Below are 21,983 nucleotides of genomic sequence, written 5' to 3'. Positions count from 1 at the left end.
ATTGCATTATTTCACTTTTACTATTAGAAAATATTTCCAGAAGGATATTTCATTTAGAAATCAACAATTATTCCGAATTCAAATATATACATTTAGTTAGTTAGTTATTTAGTTAGTTTTTATTTCTTTATGGCCAAAATGCTTATCAAAATGTTATTGGCCAACAATATATATATGTTTTACAAATATATATATGTAGTTACATTTGAATAGGCCTATCATTATGACACTTTTAGAGTATTTCGTCTTAAGATTTTCATATGCCATAGGCCGACCGGCTCTGTCATTAATATCTCCTAAAGTCTAAAATATTTTATAGTGAAATTGTAATGAAGATAATTATGAACATACACTTTATAGCAAGAATTTCAGACCACAAACTTGATATTTCTTAGACTGTTTCATTACAGAAAGTTGAAAATGCTGAATGCTAAATCGTTCTCATGGGTGTGTTTAAGACTTTAGTGTTTCATTAGAACAGACTCAGATCATTTCACTGTTAACCTTTAAAATGTAAAATATTGTAGCACATATATTTATTTTATTAGACAACTGGGGTTGCTGGCTTATGTGAAACCTTTTCAGTTTTGTGGAAGGTCTCTCAGGTCTACATACAGTAACTTCAGCTCCAAGTTTCAACTGTGCTACATGCTAAGTTTGTGTTTGTTTTTGCATGCAATCTCCGTGTGCAACGGCTGGTGTGAATTCATTCATGCCATTATGCTGTATATGAAATGAAGCCCAGCTGCATGCTTGCTTCCAGGGTCAGGTAATGAATCTGCAGTGACACCTCTGTCTCTCAAATGGGGGTCCTCTCCTCCAGGATTTCCTTCTATCGCGCTACATATTGTGCAGCAGTGAGGTGTTGTAAAGCCATTCCCCGCTGACCACCTCTGAGGCCCTGGGGCTTTCTAGGGGGAAATGAGCTACCTGCTGACCACTTCAATAAAATTCCATCACAGGTATCATTCACAATTCTTGTAACTATGGTCAGACTTTATAATGTGACAGGTAGCTGTCAAAAATCTAGATTATTGGAATAGAAGTTTAGCCACAAATTGGAATTATCTTTCAATGGATTATTTGTGTGGAGCTCTATAACGCTGTTACTGAGGGCTGTGCTGAAAGGGTGCAGAGACTTTCAGAATAAAGATTTTTTTGTCAAATCAGGAAAGTTAACTTTTCCCAGCTTCATCAAACTGAATACGAAGCGAACAAAATGTGCAGAGAACTATCCAACTGATTCAACTTGCTTCACACAATGAGATGTATATTGCTTGCTATAATTGTGTATTAATGATATAGTAATTATTACTAAATTATTACTGTGTTACTACACAATAATAATAAATGTATTGAATAAATGTCCCTGTTAAGCAAAACCTCATTCTCCTTTCACACACAAACAACACAATATTGGCCAGTCCAATGAATATCACTGCTTCAAAATAAAAAATTATGAAGAAGATCAGTTATTTTAGCGATGAAAGCATATTCAATCCATCTTTTTCATTCTGTTTCTAGTTTTCTTGATTCATTATAGTTTGGATTAGAGTTATTGTTAGCTATTTCTTTCCATTACACATTCTTTATTAAAGCTCCAATCTAACATCTTTTGGAATTCACATACAGCCACAGACAATAGCTCTTCCAAAATGTTGACTCCTTCACTTGAATGGAGATAAAAAGTTATCATTCATACAATATGCTCTTATTGTTGGCACTAACATTATTCATGCTTATTATTAAGGCGAGGGTGGGTCAGGAGAACGTCATTGGCATCTACAATACCTTGATAAATGTGAATAATTCATGTGTTGTGTATTATTCCAATTCAACAACATCACGACTATAATTTTGACTTGTGCTCACAAACAATACCCTTTCCAGAAATAAATATAAATAAAACCTTTGCTTACCTACAGAATTCAATGCTGAGTGGCTCACTGTTATATACTTTATAATGCCAATATAGACTGTTGTGATTCAATTTTTTTATGGTTTCTGAAATTTTGATTTTTGGTTTACTGAATTATCACTAGATAGACAAAAGCAAGTGACCAAATGACTTCCTTAAATATTTTCTTTTGGGTCAGCTGTGGTACACAGCGTTATTTGAACACTGAGAGTGTAAAAATGTACCCAAATGGACAACCACGCACGCACGCACGCACGCACGCACGCACGCACGCACGCACGCACGCACGCACGCACGCACGCACGCACGCACGCACGCACGCACGCACGCACGCACGCACGCACGCACGCACGCACAAGCTGTTAAGCAAAGATTCCTGCATTTCTCCATTTCCTTCCCCAAAGTAAAATCCTCAGTGTTCATGTTCAAGTGTACATGGAACCATTTGTATACTTAATGGTTCCATTTCTACACTCTCTGAGTTAAATGAACACTGAGGATTTTAACAACGTAGCTGAATGGTTCTCAGGTTGATCTGGCCTCAGTCATATTGTTGACTCCTTCAAGGTAATGGGACGCATCTTATTGTGTTGTTGAGTCTGAAGCATAGCGTGATTACTGCCATCCCTTTGAAAGTTTCTGCACGATCAAAGACACTCTCATGCATTAATAACGGCTGTTTTGTGTGAGTCTTATTAGCTGTAATGTGCCTGTCTAGTAATTCATGTCTGATGGCAACGAGTGTCATAGTGTCATCTGTAGGCGGAAGACTGAGAGAGCGCAGACAGTGTTGTATTTCAATATTGCTGCCTTTTAAGGGTACTGGGGCTAGATTTATATTGATCTGAATTTGATAATGATTCTATTAGCTCTATTAAATTTGTATATATTCAAGGGCTCAGTTACACACCGAAACAGAAAAAGGGCCAAAGAAAACAAATTAGTGTGTATGGGTGGATTGTGTTGCATGTAATATAAGAGGGGACCGTTGGTGGGGCTCATCAAGAACTGTCAGTGAAGTTAGCGAGACGACAAGAGGTCTCAAGTGTGTGTGTGTGTGTGTGTGTGTGTGTGTGTGTGTGTGTGTGTGTGTGTGTGTGTGTGTGTGTGTGTGTGTGTGTGTGTGTGTGTGTGTGTGTGTGTGTGTGTGTGTGTGTGTGTGTGTGTGTGTGTGTGTGTGTGTGTGTGTGTGTGGGCGTGCACTCTCCCATTGCAAACTATTTGTATGTGCTATTTGTTCTGCATCTAATTTTTTTTACAGCCATTTTTAATCAATGTGAACATAAATATTTGATCTGTTTGTGTGTGTGTGTATGTTGAAGAATTGTGTAATTGTACATTTAGAAGAAAATCTAATTATTTCCCCATTTCCTCTACAGTATATGCCATATTTTCCTTACGCACACGCACGCACGCACGCACGCACGCACGCACGCACGTGCACACACTTGACACTATGCGCACCGCACCTCACATGCGCGGTGGCTCGTCGCAGTGTACACCGCAAAATCGAGAGTGTCAATTTAACTCTTGACAGTGCGAAAATGGGCCTATAAGGGGTTTACAGTTGTAGGGGCCACAGGGTCACCTGTTATTAACACAATGACCACCTCATTGATATTGGTCAGTGAGCCTGCCAATACCTGTCTCCCTCTATCAGGGCCCAGACAGAGGTCATTATCAGTGATCGGGGCTCCGGGCTCTGATGGGGACCTCAGGGACTTCACCATTCACTGGCTCAACAGGCTGGGGGCCGAGACAGGTCAGGTCAAGGGCCCGTGGCCCCTGTGGCTTCTGCTCCCGTGACCCCCGCCTGCTTCCGCCATCACCATTTACCAAGTTCTCTCTCTCTCTCTCTCTCTCTCTCTCTCTCTCTCTGTGTCTCTTTCTCAGTCTGTCTATTTGTCTTTCTCTCCCTCCCTCCCTCTCCCCCCTCTCTCTCTCTCCCCCTCCCTCTCCCCTCTCTACCCCCCCCCCCCCCCTCTCTCTCTCTCTCTCTCTCTCTCTCTCTCTCTCTCTCTCTCTCTCTCTCTCTCTCTCTCTCTCTATCTCTGTCTCATTCTCTGTTTGCGCTGATCTACAGTAACGGTGTTAAACGGGCACACCTTGAGATTTTCATAGCTTCTGGGGGCTGTTTTCTATCAGCAGATTTACAGTCAGGTGGGTTATCAGCCCTGAGCCCCTCCTAGCCTGGCCTGTGGCCCCCGCAGTTACAGTAGATATGGAGGAATCACAGCTCAGCCTCAGCGTTTTCATTTCACTTGGCGAGCAAGAGGCTGATAAATCTTTGGGAAAACACTCATTTAGAAGGTGCGCGTTCGGAGGCGCCCCTGGAAACTAATGCGAATGTATACTTAGAGAAATTAACATAAGACATTTTACACAGTCTAACAAAAATATAATCCATGCATAATTGATTGGCGGCATGATTGCCTGAGTTTACTGTCATTTTTCTATGGTGAGAGAAAAGTCTTTCCTCAGGCTGTTTCGCCTAATGGACTTTGGGATATTTAATTTGGGGCTGTCCAGAAGCAGAAATGGAGCTCCACCGCTCTCATTCTCTGTTCTAAACGTGTATGGCTCCTACCAGTCAAATGAGTCTCATTTCGCATGCAAACCCACAGCCATTCTAATTGCCTGTCATTTTGATAAACTCTATCAACTTGTTTCAATGTGTTTGTCTCGCATCCTAGTTGGAGGCGCAGGTGAGTGGAGTGGCACTCATTTCAGCCATTGTGTTTTGCTGTAGTGGATTGAATATTTGGTTTGCAGGTGAATTTTTATTAAATTGGTGTATGACCTCTAATGTGATAATTAGAATTATTTTTAACCACCTCAAGCCCTACTGTATAGCTATAGCCAGTTGTATTATGAATTGTGAAAATAGACGATCTGTGAGCTTGTAGATCGGCCATTTTTGCAATCTCGAAAATGTTTTGGAAAATGTGGGATCTTTTTTTGGTTTGTTTGTTTTTTGTGCGAAATCTTTTGAAAATGAATGTCATGCCCATAATAGGGAGGTTGAAAGTGGTTAGGAGTACCATGGTGCAGAGATGAAGGGCACATCACGATGCATCAAAGCTGCTGTGCATGAGAGCAAAAACAGGTAGACAAAACCTATAAGGCACTGTCATCAGGTGATGTTGAATAGCCTTTTATTTGAGCCCGGGAGCATAACTTTGAGCTTGTTTGAGATTGTGTATATTGGCCACTGCCAATGCAAGCTTAAGACTTCAAAACGGCACGTTATGTTTCAAACGGCACAGTTTTAAACATTCTTGTTGACATACTGTATATTATGCTTGTAAGTCTGCAGTGCAATGTATGGGTTATCTAGAAAATGAATGGCTGTAATATATACATATAGTTTATACAAACAGTATATATGCAGAGCAAGGCTAATCTTTTTCATTCTTTTTATTGAAACAAGCCAACGTCATCTACATTTCTGGCTATACTGTAAATGCAGCAGGGTATTCTTTCAGTACCTCTCTGCCATTATAAACGCCCAGCTGTGGGACTGAGGAAGGTGATTGAGCTGTTTTTTTTTGGCCGGTGGAAGCCTAATGACGGTTCAGATGGCGCTGATAGCCATGTTTGGCGGCCGGCTCTATCTCAGCAGGGGTGGGAAGGGGGTGACCGGAGCACAGTCAAGCCACCGGGTGCCGCTTCATTATCCCTCTGTAGCCATCCGCATCAGCGGGCACCTCCGTCTCTGGCCTGCTGGGGCCCCGCCGCCGCCGCACCGGCCACTCGCCCGAGACGGAAAGGCAATGAACTCCAAAACACGCCGTTCATCTTCCCAGATGGAGTGATTTACCGATTTAGCATGGGCCCTGTCCCTCAAGGGCCACCGTTCCCCCCATTCTGCTGAACAAACATTTATTTTCTTTAACTTGATGTTGCATTATTATGAGAATAGAAATCAAGCAGTCGGGGTGCATTTTCGGAAACGTTTCCGCGCATATCCGACCGGTTGGGGGAAATGGAGAAAAATGACATTGTGGAGGGGAGTAGGGGTGGGGGGTACTATAAGTGAGGAGAAATGAATATGTCTGACTGGACTGTAGTGCTCCGGGGGGGGGGGGGGGGACTTGAAATTTGACTGGGGAGGAAGAAGTAGTGGGGAGCTTTGGCTTTTTCTTACTGAGGGGAACCGAGGGGAAGGGGGCACAGATATTTTTATTTCCCCCTTTTCTTATCATCTTCCATGAAGGGGGGAGTTTTTTAGAGCACGGGTTTCACTTTCGTAATTTTGTCATCACTCAGACGCAGCCACCTGTCTCTTCCCGAGATCCCCTTCCTTTGTCTCTTAAATAATAAGCCTGCATCCGAATACGAAATGGAGGGGGGGGGGTGACCAGGGATGGAACTGGAAGGTGTTGTAGAGGAAAAGCAAGAAATGAAGGAAAAAAATTGTGGGGGAGGGGGGGAAAAGGAGGAGGGGATTTAAAAAGAAGAGAGAGGTGACCTTTTTCTTTCTTTCTCTCTGGCTTGTGTCTGGCCGTCAGTAAGCAGCCATGTTTGAGAGGGAAGCCATTTTCTCGCCCCTCTCTCATTACTGTGTTTTATATTCAGCTGTGTCGGGAAGCGCTGGTCACCGTTCAACCCTGCAGTCATGTCAGCCGGCAGCCAGAGAGAGTGTGCGTGTGTGTGTGTGTGTGTGTGTGTGTGTGTGTGTGTGTGTGTGTGTGTGTGTGTGTGTGTGTGTGTGTGTGTGTGCGTGTGCGCGTGTGTGTGTGTGTGTGTGTGTTATGTGAAGGACTAAAGGGGGGGAGGCAGGGGGAGGAGGGAGGGGGTCAGGATTAGACAGACGGACCCCTGGGTTGGAGGCCAGAGCTCAAGTTCATCACCACAGACAATAGAAAGCTCTTCAGAAAGCAATTGGGCTCTCAGTGACATTGGCCCCTGTGTGGCGTACTGTAGTACCTACTGCATGTTGCTTCCAGCTCTGTGTGCATGTGCACACGTGTGTGTGCGAGCACACACACACACACACACACACACACACACGCACACACGCACACACGCACACACGCACACACACACAGCCACACAATACAATCTTCAGTCGTAATAAAACTATTCTTTTCAAATGGACCCATTGAATTAACACTGAGCATTTGAGGTGTATACTTCTACTTAGAAGTAATAAGCATTGCTTAAAAAAACATATGTATGGTTGTGCATGATGTGTTGTTGCTTGTGCGTGTGTTGTTTTCACGAATGCACGCTCATGTGTGTATTTCTGGACACATGCACCGGGGTATGATTCCACTATAAATCGGACACACGGTGACAGTATAGCCCCTTCCTCGGCTCCCCTTCTCCAATTCTTCCTCCTCGCCCTCCACCCTCCTCCTCCTCCTCCCTCTTTATACCCCCCTGCACCCCCTCCTGCCCCCCCCCCCCCCCAGTAGGACAGCTGCTCCCCCAGCGTAACTGCCATTGTGATGGTCCACACTAACAGGGGCTTTAGCCACTGGTGGTGTGAAATTAAACAGCCTCCTCGTCGCTTGATGATAAGTGGCGCCCTGTCTTCATGCAGTGGCTATCTGCTGTCACACGCCACAAGGTCACGCTTCCAAGGTGATCATGGGAATTAGAGTTCACTATTGTAAAAAAGAAGAAAGAAGTACAAGAAGAAACAAAAAGCATCAAGAAACAATAGTTGGAATGATCCGGTTTTGTATTGTTTAGATTTTTTTAAATGTCCGTGTTTTGTCCAACTGGTTGGCTGCATGTGTCTCTGTCATATACAGTACTGCACTGATGACCATGGCAGCGGCATATTGAGCTGTTCACAATAAAATGTGTTATTTTATCCAATTGTAACACTCAGAGTTAAATGAACACTGTGGATTTTACTGCGTAACATCTAAACCACAGCACACGCTGGCACTATTCTTTTTTTCCCACCCTGCTCTCATGAAAGTGAGTGGGTTGCCTCATCGCGGAAATATAATATTCACAGCACTGAATGCACAGGGCAGTATTCAATCCATAATGATAACATAAAATTTACTATAAGTATCCTTAAAGCTGTAGAGTAGAGGTCTTCAGAAAAGACAGAAAGAAAGGAAGAAAAAAAGAAAGAAAAAGAAAGAAAGTGATATAATTAATGAAAAGCCCTTTTTCCCCTTGACTGGGCAAATTATCTTTTGAAATTAATACTTAATATTTTAGCATTGCTATATATTTTTAATACAGCCTTTGCATTTTTGCAAATATAATGTAGCCATCCACATTCATTTCACCGCACACCCTTGATGAGTACTTCAAATGTGAATTAAAGCACTCCATTTTAAGAGGAAAAATGTGTAATAATTCAGCGATATTAATAATACATAATAATGCTATTCAGGCAAATTGAAAGTTGAAAAACAGAGGAGGAGAGATGGGGTAGAGAAAGGGTAATTCCCATGCTACAAGATTGCTTGGTGGTGTTGTGTGGCTACAGGTCTGGACTGGAGCATCACGCTGTGTGTGTGTGTGTGTGTGTGTGTGTGTGTGTGTGTGTGTGTGTGTGTGTGTGTGTGTGTGTGTGTGCGTGTGCGTGTGTGTGTGTGTGTGTGTGCGTGTGCGCGTGTGCGTGTGTATGACACACACGACACAGAGCAGAGGTCATTGGGATGTGAGGTTTTGTTCTGGTTTGGACCGCGATCGCTCCGCGGTCACCGGTCACAGGACGAGGTCGGTGGGGCTGACAGCTAATTGACGCATACAGGCAGCAGGCCTGTACTTAACCCACTTATGAGTAACGGCTAACACTAGTCCACTCATTAATATTAACTGTCCCACTGTTCGTTTGAGCCAATCTCCATCTCGTCGCACTCATGCCATGCTGTTGCTGACAGAGGCCATGCACACTGCACAGGAACAGAGGTTTCTAACAGGCAGGGGAGGGTGGGTGGGGGGGGGGGTGTAGAGTGGGCTGGGGGTCGGCAGGGGTGACTCTTCATCACTTTTCTTTCTCTAACTACCCCCCCCCCCCGACACCTTCCCTTTCTCATAAGATATAACTATATTCTCATTCACCTTCTCTCTCAATTTAAGATAGTTAAGCATAGGAAATGAAATTCCTTTTTTTTCTCCTCTCACCGAAGCTTTAAAAAATAATATTAGATATTCTCACGATTATGACAGCATTAAAATGATTGAGATGTACTGGTAATGTCAATGGAGTCATTTTCCAGTTCTGCTTAAGCCCTTAATGGCGCTGATAGAATGGCGTGGCCGAGCCCATGCGCCCCATCATTTCCTTTTACAGGTAGATGGGCATCCTGGTGCTGACGACCAGGCAGTTAACCGGTTCTGCTGCGCTGTAAAAATCCTCATTTAACTCTTGCGGGTCCATTTGGTTCCATTTGTACACTCTCTGAGTTACGGGTGTGTGAGGGTCCATTTGGTCACAGTTGTACAATCGCAGAGTTAAAGGATTTGAGAATGAGAACAGTGAATATTCTGTAACAGTCAGGACAATGGGTAGATTGATTTATATAGTATGTATTATACAAACAACAGTCTTCCATTTTGTGATATTGTAATGATGTTATTTCCTCTTTTGAGACGAAAAAAGACTATATCATATCCTCTTTGAAAATAATCTGCCCTGTAAAGTGCATGCTATCATGTGACTTTACATACTGTAAGTACAGTAGCAGCAGGAGCAGTGGTTCAGTAGAGCCTGCAGTGGTGGAAAGTAACTGATTACATTTACTCAAGTGCCGTACTTAAGTACAATTTTTAGGTACTTTTACTTTTGGAATTGGAAATACTCAACGTGTTACCAATTTTCAATACTTTTACTTCTACTCTACACTTTATCTCAGAGGCAAATATTGTACTTTTATTCCACTACAATTATTTGAAAACTTTAGCTACTACGTAGTTACTTTGTAGATTTGAATTATAATTACAAAACATACATTAACCTCTTCAGCCCTATTTAAACTTTGGCTATTTGAAAATAGCCGATCTACAAGCTCACAACGCGTCGCATCGTGACGCATGTGAGCTTGTAGATCTGCTGTTTTCAAAAGCTTTTAATACATTTTATACCTATATGATACCTTGTGAAACAGGAAATTCTGCATAATGAGAACTTTTACTTTTGGTACTGTTAAGTATATTTTGATGCCAATACTTTTGTACTTTTACTCAAGTAAATTTTGATTTGCAGTGTTAATAGTTTTTACTTGGTAATCTCTGTGCAGGAGGAGTATACACCGTCAAATCTGGAAGTGTACAGGTCCATTTCTACACTCTATAACGTAAGCTATAACGTTAACATTCTGGATTTTATCGTGTAGTCGTGTATGCAGACCAGGGGCCAGTTGCACCACCTCACACTAAGTTCAAACTTAGCCTAGTTATTATAGCTTAAATGGCTTTTAAAAAAGCCATTTAACCCATTTAGCCGGGAAAGTATCTTTGTCATTTTTAGATTTCTTAGGCTATTCAAAAATAGCAGATATACAAGCTCATAGCGCGGCACAAAGTGCCGCGCTATGAGCTTGTAGATCTGCTATTTTTAAAGTTTTTTATGTGAAAATTTGTGCAAATCTTTCAATATATATATACATCTTTTAAATATATATTCAAAGATTTGCACTCATTTTCACGATTTTTCAAAAAATAGCAGATCTACAAGCTCATAGCGCTGCACTCGGTGCCGCGCTATGAGCTTGTATATCTGCTATTTTTGAATAGCCAAAGAAATCTAAAATGACAGACACTTTCCCGGATTGAATCTGTTGAAGCTATAACAAGGCTAAGTTTGAATTTAGTGTCAGGTGGTGCAACTGGCCCCTGTTGGCTTGAACATGAGGCTCACAGTGCTCTTGGCTTGCTGGTTGCCCCCTGTGGCTGTACGTACGCGTTTGTGGCCAGCATGCTGGCCAGTGTGGCAACTGTTCCAATGTGCTTCCCCCTTCCTCTGTCTTAAATCTTACTCTATAGCCCTACTCTTGCCCTTTTTCCTCGTCTCCCCGGCTAGGTCTTTGCAAGGGCTGTGATCACAGTCATTGTTTAGTGGCAGAATAACTCTGAACACCTCTTTCCTGTCGCAGCAAGCGTCGTGATTCAGGGTGAAGATCATGGGCCATGTGACGTCTCAGTCTCTGCACCCTCTTTCATTTGGTACTATAGTGTAAGGTGATGGTTTTGTTCGTTCTTGTAAAGCCCAGAACAGATAAGTAGGATCAAATGAATCCATGGGATTTTGGAAGTAGTTTGATGTACTCAGGTACACTCTCTCAAAAGAACGTTAAGTGAAACGTGGGCGTAAATAGACAGATGCTCAAGTCTTTCATTGTGTTCCATATGCACCGCGGTGCTTTGCTCTTCACCTATTCAACACGTCCAAACAGTCCGTCTTTGCTTTTAACCTTCTTCTCAGAAGAACAAGTTTCTTTCTTTTTTTATGTTTTAGAGATGCTGTTAAATGGCACTGTCATCTCAGTGAAAATATTTCAATTCCAGCTGTCACTCATATTAATACACTAGAACTAGAACATACATATTTGAATTACAGGTTCTGAAACATGTTACATAGTAGATAATACATTTTATGTAAAAGGCTTGGCATCAGTGTAAAATATATCGAATAATCAATAAAGGTATAAATCCATGAAATCTGCTATTATAGCCTTTCTATTTAGTCTCATTCATTCTGATATCATTATATAATGATAGGACACTATTGGTTTAATTACTCAGATACCTATTAACTGGAACATTGCATTTGCATTAGATTTTTGTATGGACACAAATAAAAAAATCCCAGGTACATTTAGTGGATAATGTCTGTAAATATTGTCAATAAAATTCTGCAAAGCAAAGTATACTTGGATGCAATCCTGTCGATGTATCTCTTACAATTAGAACAATTATCAAGTAATTAGCAATAACGATGAGTATTAGATTACATTTTGAATGTAAAGTTATAATCTCAGAGGATAATTCATGTTCTACAAGTACTAAAAGTTACAGTATGTAGTTTAAGTTCCTTATTTGATTCTCTCTCTCTCTTTCTCCCTCTCTCTTCCAAACTCTCCGTTTCATTCACACACACACACACGCACACACACACACACACACACACACACACACACACACACACACACACACACACACACACACACACACACACACACACACACACACACACACACACACACACACACACACACACACACACACAGAGAGAGGAGAGAGAGAGCCCAAAAATAAATTGAAATCATTTTGATGAAAAAAAAGGGGGTGCAGTGTGATTTGGGGCAGCTCGGAGGAGCCAGCAGTGATGTCATTAAGCAGCACCGGGGCTGATAAGGCAAGCCCAGTTATTGAATAAATAAATAAATTAAAATAATATTTTATGTATTCTTTTCACCTCCCTTTAGGCTCCCACTATTCCAAATCCTGACCATTCATCCTTACCCCCTAACCCCCTACCTTCAACCCCGCCTCCCCAAACACACACTCACATCAATTCCCTGCACCCTTTCACTGCTGAAGCAGGCAGTACCACTGCTCCCTTCCCCCTCGTGCATCCACCGGCATACCCCCCCCCCCCCCCCCAAAAAAAGAAGATTGAATGCAGCAATAAATAATGTATTTTACTAATACACATTCAGCTGGAATCGCTCTTTAGCTCCCCTCTCGCGCACGTCCGAAGAGAGGAGAAATTCAGAGTCCAAGAGCGGACGGGTTTCCTCCAGAACAGAGAGCGGTGACGGCTCGATAATAGGCTAAAACAACTAGCATGAGAGCGCGAGCGTGAGAGAGAGAGAGAGAGAGAGAGAGAGAGAGAGAGAGAGAGAGAGAGAGAGTCAGAGAGAGAGAGAATGAAAGCGAGAGAGCAAGGGGAGATGGGGGGGGGGGGGGGGTGCAAGAGAGAGGGAGAGAGTGGCAAGCATATTATAACTCATCCATGTGGATCACCCTAGTAGATTGGGAGCAATCCCTTGTTGAAATTGTCTTCTAAACACTTAGAGAGAAGGAGACAGGAGCGGAGCAGCCAGCCCATCACAGTGTGCCTGTGTGTGTATCCTCACACTGCCTGCTATCCCAGCCAAGGTAGAGAGACCTCTGACAGACCGCTTGCATGTGCGTGTGTGTATTTCACTCTGTGTGTGTGTGTGTGTGGCGCACGTGTGTGTGTGTGTGTGTGTGTGTGTGCCGGTGCCTGTCTCCTGAGCCAGCCAGCGCGTGAGAGTGCGCGTGTGCCTGTGCAAGAGAGCTAGAGTGTGTGTGTGTGTGTGTGTGTGTGTGTGTGTGTGTGTGTGTGTGTGTGTGTGTGTGTGTGTGTGTGTGTGTGTGTGTGTGTGTGTGTGTGTGTGTGTGTGTGTGTGTGTGTGTGTGTGTGTGCACGCCTGTGTGTGAGTGAGTGTGTGTGTGTAAGGAAGAGGGGGGTATTATGCACTGTGGATGTTGCCTCATGCTTTAAACAGCTGCCTACAAGCACCAGGTACTCGGCGCCGGCTTCTAAATAAGCAGCACATTCACCGTCCCCTTCAGGACAGGAGGCTACGCTGCACAGTGTGAAATCAGACTAATACAGTAGCGTGAGAGAGAGCCTGTGCAGGAGCACCGGCAGGAAACGGCTCCTGCAATGACTTACTTTAGACTAGAAGTGTAGGAGAGGACAAGTACCCAAAGAAGAAGAAGAAGAAGAAGAAGAAGAAGAAGAAGAAGAAGTGGGGATTGCACATCAGACAGGAAGAAACAAATTTAATTAAAAAGACAGAAAGGTCAGTAAATGCTTTTGTTTTTGTGTTAAGATTTCTGCAGTGTAGTGTGTCATTCCTCCGTCAGTCCTTCAGTCCACTTTGAGTACAGTAGAGTGTGAAAGTGAGACTGCAGGCTGAGACTGTGACTGCTGCTGTGTTTTGCTGGAGAAAGTATTGATTCTTCTCTAAGTTTGTAGTAGGAAGTGAGCTTCTTTTGAACCTGCCAGGTGGGAGCAGGTGGGAACCCTGGATATGGGGGGGGGGGGAGTGGGCCAGCTCTCAACTAGTGTGTGTGTGTGTGTGTGTGTGTGTGTGTGTGTGTGTGTGTGTGTGTGTGTGTGTGTGTGTGTGTGTGTGTGTGTGTGTGTGTGTGTGTGGTGTGTGTGTGGTGTGTGTGTGTGTGTGTGTGTGTGTGTGTGTGTGTGTGTTTCCATATTTCTGCTTTTATATTTTAGGGAAGAATGTTTTTTAATTTAATTTAATTTGGATTTTGCCAAACAAAATCTTGTTGTGATTTGTACAGTCCTATATGTGTGTACATATGTCTGTGCACGCCTGTGCACGCCTGTGTGCGTGCGTGCGTGAGTGCGTGCGTGCATGTGTGTGTGTGTGTGTGTGTGTGTGTGTGTGTGTGTGTGTGTGTGTACAGAATTTGCTAGAAAGTGTAAGTCACAGAGGGGGGTCCGGGTCTACCCCAGTAGTACTGGAGTTGGCCACATTACACAGTTGAAGGTAAAAAAGGGGGCTGTGCCAACAAAATAATGAAAGACTGCGTTGCCGCCATTTCATCCGTGGTTCAAGTACATGAAGTCAGAAGAACAGCCCGTGTTGATGGACGCGCGGCGTGTACACATGCCTCCAAAACACTGCTAACATTCATCGTGTCATGTGGTGACATAGTAACCAATGAGAGGGTCATCGCATATGTGACCCTCCCATACAGGTGCACAAGGCACATGTGACCACTGCATGTTAGCACACACAATCCAAGATGGTGTCCACCGTTAACCACTGTTATGGGAAAATGTATTCTCCTATTTTACCTAGTCTTAATAGAAATTTTTAAATATGGATTGTAGCAATATTGACGAGTATTTTTGCTTTAATTCTTTGTATTTTTATTTATTTTATTTTAGTTAGTTAGTTATTTCTTACATTCTGAATGATTTTGGGAAAAATGAAACATAATTTCGCTTCAATCAAAAATATTCAAGTGAAGTAGAAAATGGCTGGATACTGTACCTGTGTGCATACATACAGTACTTCATGTGCAAGCACTTAAATGCGTTTAGCCACACACAGGCAACAGAAAAGTGTAAAAGCCAGGACTACCAAATTGTCAGCAACACTAAAGACATCAACACAAAAATTTCAGCCATCCATCATAGCTGTCGTTCCGTTTCTGTGGCGACAGTGATTTATTCTGGGGCTGAATTCCATTTGGACTCTCTCTCTCTCTCTCTCTCTCTCTCTCTCTCTCTCTCTCTCTCTCTCTCTCTCTCTCTCTCTCTCTCTCTCTCTCTCTCTCTCTCTCCCCCTTACGCATTCATTCACTAAACCCCACACACACACACACACACACACACACACACACACACACACACACACACACACACACACACACACACACACACACGCACACACAAACCATAAGTAGTACCATATAAGCACAGGTAAACACAGTAAAACCAATTTAACCATTTGTACAGTAACTCAGAGAGTCTAACCCATTTGATTCAATTTGAGTTCAATTAACACTATGGATATTAGCCTACTGTTCTGTACATTCACAGTGCTCACTCACAGCCATGTTAAAAGCACCAGTCAGAGGATTTTTTGGGGGGCATATTTATACCATTATGGATGCACACACTTAGATTGTTGAAGAGTTCAACTTGCCATCTGAAAACAAAAGGTTTTTCTTTGCTTTCTTGCCTTTCACCTCCCATGGCAATTCAGAATACAGATGCATTTGACTCCAGTGTTAGACACTGTTTGTGCAGTTGTGTCAAGAACTAAACATGAAGAGATCTGTCAATCAGTGAAATGAAAAGACACGAATGACAATGAAGGGAGAAAAAAAGATGGAGTTCCACATTTTTCTCTTGCTGGTGGGAATCCTATGACTGAAGATTAAAAACCACATTTCCCCCCCCCCATAACCATCAACAGCCGCCTTATATCATCACACATGGACTGAACACATTGTGTAAACATGTTTGTGTGAAATGCACGTTTGTGTGAATGTGTGTATCCGGGCACGTGTGTGTGTGTGTGTGTGTGTGTGTGTGTGTGTGTGTGTGTGTGTGTGTGTGTGTGTGTGTGTGTGTGTGTGTGTGTGTGTGTGTGTGTGTGTGTGTGTGTGTGTGTGTGTGTGTGTGTGTGTGTGTGTGAGAGGCAGAGAGAGACAGGCAGGCAGAGAGAGACAGGCAGGCAGAGAGAGAGAGACAGGCAGAGAGAGAGAGAGAGAGAGAGAGAGAGAGAGACAGCCTTCTAATGTAAATGTGTTTCAGCCTCCCTGCCAGTTTTTTTTTATATCCCAGATGATAACTCCAGTCCCACGCTGTGTTGTCATATTTATCAGAGAGAACACACCAACCCAAGTACAACCACGCCCAGCAACACACACACACACACACACACGCACACACACACACACACGCACACACACACACACACGTACACACACACACACACACACACACACACACACACACACACACACACACACACACACACACACACACACACACACACACACACACACACACACACACACACACAGACACACACACACATACAAGTCCCATATGCAGCCACTAGCTTTTGCCTGAGCCCGCTGCCTTGCACCCTAGGCGTTAATGTGTGTTTGCATGAGTGTCCATGTATTGTGTTTGCTTGTTGTGTTGCTCGTTGTTTGAGTGTTTGTATCAATGCTAGAGCATGATAATACAATACAAGAGCTGTGGGCTCTTAATGTGTTTGTGAGCAGCAAGCATAGTATGTGTGATGTTGATGTGAGCTGGCCTGTGTCCATCCAGAGCCGAGCAGAGCCGAGAAGCCTCAGCTGTCTGGTGTGCTCTGGTCTGGCCTGTGTTTGTCTGGAGGGGAGAGAGGTTATAGCGTGGAGGCAGGGCTGGCCGGGCCACTCACTCACATCCTCGGAAGCACAGGCCCTTCTACATTTCCCACAATGTCAGCCGTCTTGCCCTGCAATGTGGGGACGCTGACGGACTCATACTTCTCTCTCGGTCTTGCTTTATTTGTTTGCAAATGTGGACGTCTTGAGTTTAATTCGATTATTTTAAATCTATTCCGAGGCGAGTCCAAGCTTTAGCTTTAGACAAGTGATGATTCACGGGTTTGGAAATTGTTGTTGATGCGTAGGTCCGGCTGTTACACAGGGCCTGTTGTAGTGCAAGCCATCCCGGAGGCCTCTGTGGTTTGGAGTCTCAGTGCCCATTCTGTGATTGAACTCAGTGTAAGGTCTTGGCCTTGCCATGATAATGTGCCAAACTCAGCTCTGCTGCTAAAATCCTGGATTAATGCCTGCTTTAAACAGCTCAACATGGGCAGCCATTCAGACACGCATGGGATTGGCTGGGGTACTACAGTACCTTGGTTGTCTGTTATCGCCTGCAGAGGTTGACAAGACCAGCAGCCACTGACTCCATTGACAATACCGTCGCTGTCGGGCAGAAACCTTGTAGCTCCATAATCCAACTTTTTTTTAAATGTTTTTCCGTAAATTAATGCCCTACTTTGTCGTGCGATATCACTCAAAAGTGGCAAAAATTGCCGGTCTACCGATCTACATCGATCAGCTATTGATGCTAGTTTTGATCATGTTAGAAAGTGAAAGTGGTTTGAGTGTGTCTGTGGGTTTTATAAATATTGAACCAATGAAAAGTATTAACAGGAGCTTGTGACTTTATAATAACTGCATTGTATCCATTGGAACACAGGTTCATTTTTTTCCAGATCCTGGAAAATATTTTTTTCTGGACATACAGGGTTTCCACCCGACAGCGACAATATTCACATGTCAGGGGATGTCCCACCCGCATGGTACTGCCACCCCCAGCGTATGACATAAGAGCAAAATGGCTGCCGTGTGCACATCGTCGATGTGATCCCATGTCATTCCATCTCATACATTTGACCGGTGACCATGTAGACACATGTGTATGATATAATGGATGTCATTGTTCGACTTACATTTTGTGGACAAATGGTTCTCTCAAATGGTTATCAAAGATAATGAGCATCAATTGATTGGCATTTGTGCAAATTACTAATTTTTGTTTTTATTATTTTGTATTTATGCTGTTGATTCTGAAAATGTTAACATCGAAGATGAACAAAAATTACCCATATACGTATTTTAGACATTTTCATATTTCTTAACATAATAACATGAATAACTACCATGATTAATTTAATCAATTTGTATATTTAAAAGTTGAAGAGTGAAAACAACCATAAACATATATTCCTCTTCTCAGTAACTCAATTTAATTAAATTAAAAATTTAAGTAATTAATTGAATTTAAATTGAAGTAATTGAACAGAAATAATGGCTAGAGTCTTTGTAAATTTGAAAAGACCAAACAAAGAAAATTATCAGTCAACTTTCTGTTTGTCTTGTATTGTCAGTGAATTAAAATGTGAAAATACAGGAAAAATGTAACCCACTCTGCTGTGTTTATAATTTATTACATACACATGCAAACCTATAGGCACACATCAAAAATACTGAAGCATGGACACACACACGCATACATAGAGAGAAACACGCACACACGCACGCACACACACACACACGCACGCACGCACGCACGCACGCACGCACGCACGCACGCACGCACGCACGCACGCACGCACGCACGCACGCACGCACGCACGCACGCACGCACGCACGCACGCACGCACGCACGCACGCACGCACGCACACACACACACACACGAGCGTGCATACATACAGAGATACACACACACACACACACACACACACACACACACACACACACACACACACACACACACACACACACACACTCTCTCTCTCTCTCTCTCTCTCTCTCTCTCTCTCTCTCTCTCTCTCTCTCTCTCTCTCTCTCTCTCTCTCTCTCTCTCTCTCTCTCTCACTCTGCACTGATTTTTAGTGCATCATGGTTCAGATACTCAATTTGAAAGTAAGGTTTTGCATTGGCAATTTGTAATTAAATATCCATCCTTTACATATAGCAATAACATGATCACATTGTGTGCAAAATGATATATTCTTTATAATAAAATCAACACACAAAATATGCATCAGAAGGCATTTTGTTTCACTGTTTTACTGCGAGGCTTTTGTTTTAGAACATGTGACTGCTTGATGTAACATGGTAGAATGATTGTGTCTCATGCCTTTAAGTCTGTAAGCCCCTCCATTGGCTGTGGAGGATGAGTGACAGCTACTCTCCTCCTATGAGACGTGTGCTCCGTGCAGTCTGTGTTTGTGGAGTGACCCTGATTGGATGCTGCCCCCCAGTGTAAAGTATTTACTGATAGCAGCTTGTCAACAAGCAGCGTCCAGAACATCTGCAACTCCCACTTCGGACAAATAATTTTCTATTAGATCCAGAGAACAAGAAACGGGCAACGCTGTATCCTGGTCTGATGAATGTTGAAATGTTTTCTGCTGGGAGAATTCCTGAGCTATACACTATGTGCAACCTCCTCAGAGGTTGTCATAGTACACACAGTACAATCCTGAACGTTAATGTAGGCTCACATAGACCCTTACGGATCCATTTGGTTACATTTGCTCTCTCTCAGAGTTACATTAACACGCAGGATTTTACAGTGTAATGCACATTGTCCCAAAGTTAGAACATCACATCAAGCACATGAAGAAGCCGATGTCTCCAGGGGATTAATTTAATTACATGAATGCCCCCTGATTTCTGTAGTTCCTCTTGACATCCTTGTAGCGTTGTTTGTTATTGTTTTCCCCCCCTTTTCTGTTGCATGTTAGCCTGGATATTTTGTTTGCCTTATTAGTCAAATCTGTAATATGCATTGGAGGGAATAAGACACAATGGTGTGGGCCCCATCCGCCTGGCACAGTGTCTCCAGTAAATATGTATGGTCATACCATGTCTTATTACAGCTTATTACTGCAGTCATGTGGATAATCTCTTCATGCCTTTCTCATGTCTGAGGAACTTTGACACTGTGTGAGCCCAACAGACTGGAGACTGTGATTTTCCTGCAAATGCTGTTTGATCCTGTGTGTCACCCATTGTCCACGCGTAGAATATTTTACTATTTTTGTGGTGCCTTCCAGAGGTCAGATATAGGAGCTTGTGACAATGCCAGTGACTGGATTCAAGCTGAATTACGCGTGGTTCTATAAGCATTGAAGACAGATATTTTCTATGGGCTGTTTTGTCATAATTCAGCTTTCACCTCCCCTTCAGCACTCAGGGTGATTTTCTAATGACAACATTACAGTGCATAAAAGAAAGCAGGCCCGACAACAATGACATTGTAGTCAGCTGTATAATGTTGCAGACGGTTTGTGCCGGGTGGGTTTCACTGCCCGTACCCCGTGCTCGAGAATTTCTAAAGGCGGAATTTGTCATTATGATGTAGAGTACCGTAGGTGCACTGAACAGAACAGAGCGCATGCAGCGATGCTGCATAATGTCTCCGGGTGTGATGCACGTAAGAGTAATGGTGGAGGGGTTTTGGTGTTGATTCCATCTTGGCTGTCCTACAATCATTCAGCAGTGGCGGAGGAAGAGCGAGAAGGGGGGGGGGGGGGTTAGCGGGGTCGCTACCATTTTTACTCTTCCAATCCCACTTCCCCACCGCTGGAATATAATCCACTGTCTCCTGACCTTCAAATCACGCAGCGCTGCAGTCATTTCAATTGGCCCGGCCGCCATTAGCGTGAAATGTCCTCCAGCCAACTCGGCTTCAACACATGGAAGATTTCCTCTCTCCCAGCATGGTACCCCCTCTTCCACTTCCCTCTCCCCCCCGTTCCATCCACCGTGTCCCCCCAATAGCTTGGCTGTGTCGGAGGACCATGTCCCCCCGAAAGCCTGGCTGTGTCGGACCACCTTGTCCCCCGAAGCCTGGCTTTTGTCGGTGGGCCAACACAGGTCTAAAGAAACAGCAAAAAGATTAGATTCAGCCCTCCACTCTGTTCCAATCAGACGTCTTGCTTTTTGTAAATCTGATAGATGGATATATTGGCAAACCTAGGCTATTATTTTGAAATGAGTATGTTTGTATATGGATTTGAAATATTTTTTCATCAGCCAGTATTCATAAACAGATGCTTACTCAAATTGTTACTTGCTCTGTATATTATGTGCTGTGTGTTTGTGTTTGTAAAGAGGGCATCTTTTCAAAAGAGTAAAATCGATTGCAATTTCAAAGACAAATGTAATTGTATGTTACATGTAGTGCACTTTGGATAAGTAATAAGTCTTACTGAAGGTGTGCATCTGTGTCATTGGTCCTGTGCCTATATTGCAGTGGTGTTTATGGTAGTGTGGAGCTAAAGTCTACCTTGTGGTCACACAATAGCGTGGAGAGAGATCTAAATGTCGATTTATACTGCATTGTATTGTATGAATAACGTGTCACATTTTTCAGTTCAGAATTGCTTGTCGTTTTAGTACCACTTAGCATTACAACCGTGCTGTAAAATCCTCTGTCTTAATTTATCTATTTGAAACTGAGTGTATAAATGGAACCAAAACGGACCCTTATGGGTCCGGTTGGTTTCATTTGTACCCTCTCGGTGTTAGAATAACGGTGAGGATTTTACTGTGTACTAAACTGACAGAGGAGGGTACACCGACTAAAGCATACAAATCAGATGCCAGCACACAGCATGTGTTGTGTTACAAGTAGATAGATAGATCAATTATTGAAAGAGGACATATTTGATATGATCTGAATATTAAAAATATATCAGAGCACAAACAACACGGGTGGCTGTCTTCAGATCTGTGGTGAGAGATGTGTGTCAAAACTCCAGAGAGATGCTTTATTCAGCATGGGTCATGGAGGTCGCGGAATGTTTGAGAAAGATGTGAGAAAATATTTTTTCTTTATTTCTTTAATTTTTTATTTATTGAAGATTGCAAGAATTGTCAGCAGTGCTTTTCAAAATCACGTTTATTATTATCAGCAGGTCTCATTAATGATTTCCCTTCCATATTCATAACTCCAGATGGATATGGTACAGTATGACGGTGACCCACAAGCACAGATGTAGCTCAACACCTTTGCAGTTCTGTCACCGTTTTCCTACGTTGTACACAAAT

The sequence above is a fragment of the Gymnoscopelus braueri genome, assembly GCF_963280865.1.
Source record: "Gymnoscopelus braueri genome assembly, chromosome: 1".
NCBI lineage: Eukaryota > Metazoa > Chordata > Actinopteri > Myctophiformes > Myctophidae > Gymnoscopelus > Gymnoscopelus braueri.
This window is presented reverse-complemented; position numbering follows the sequence as displayed.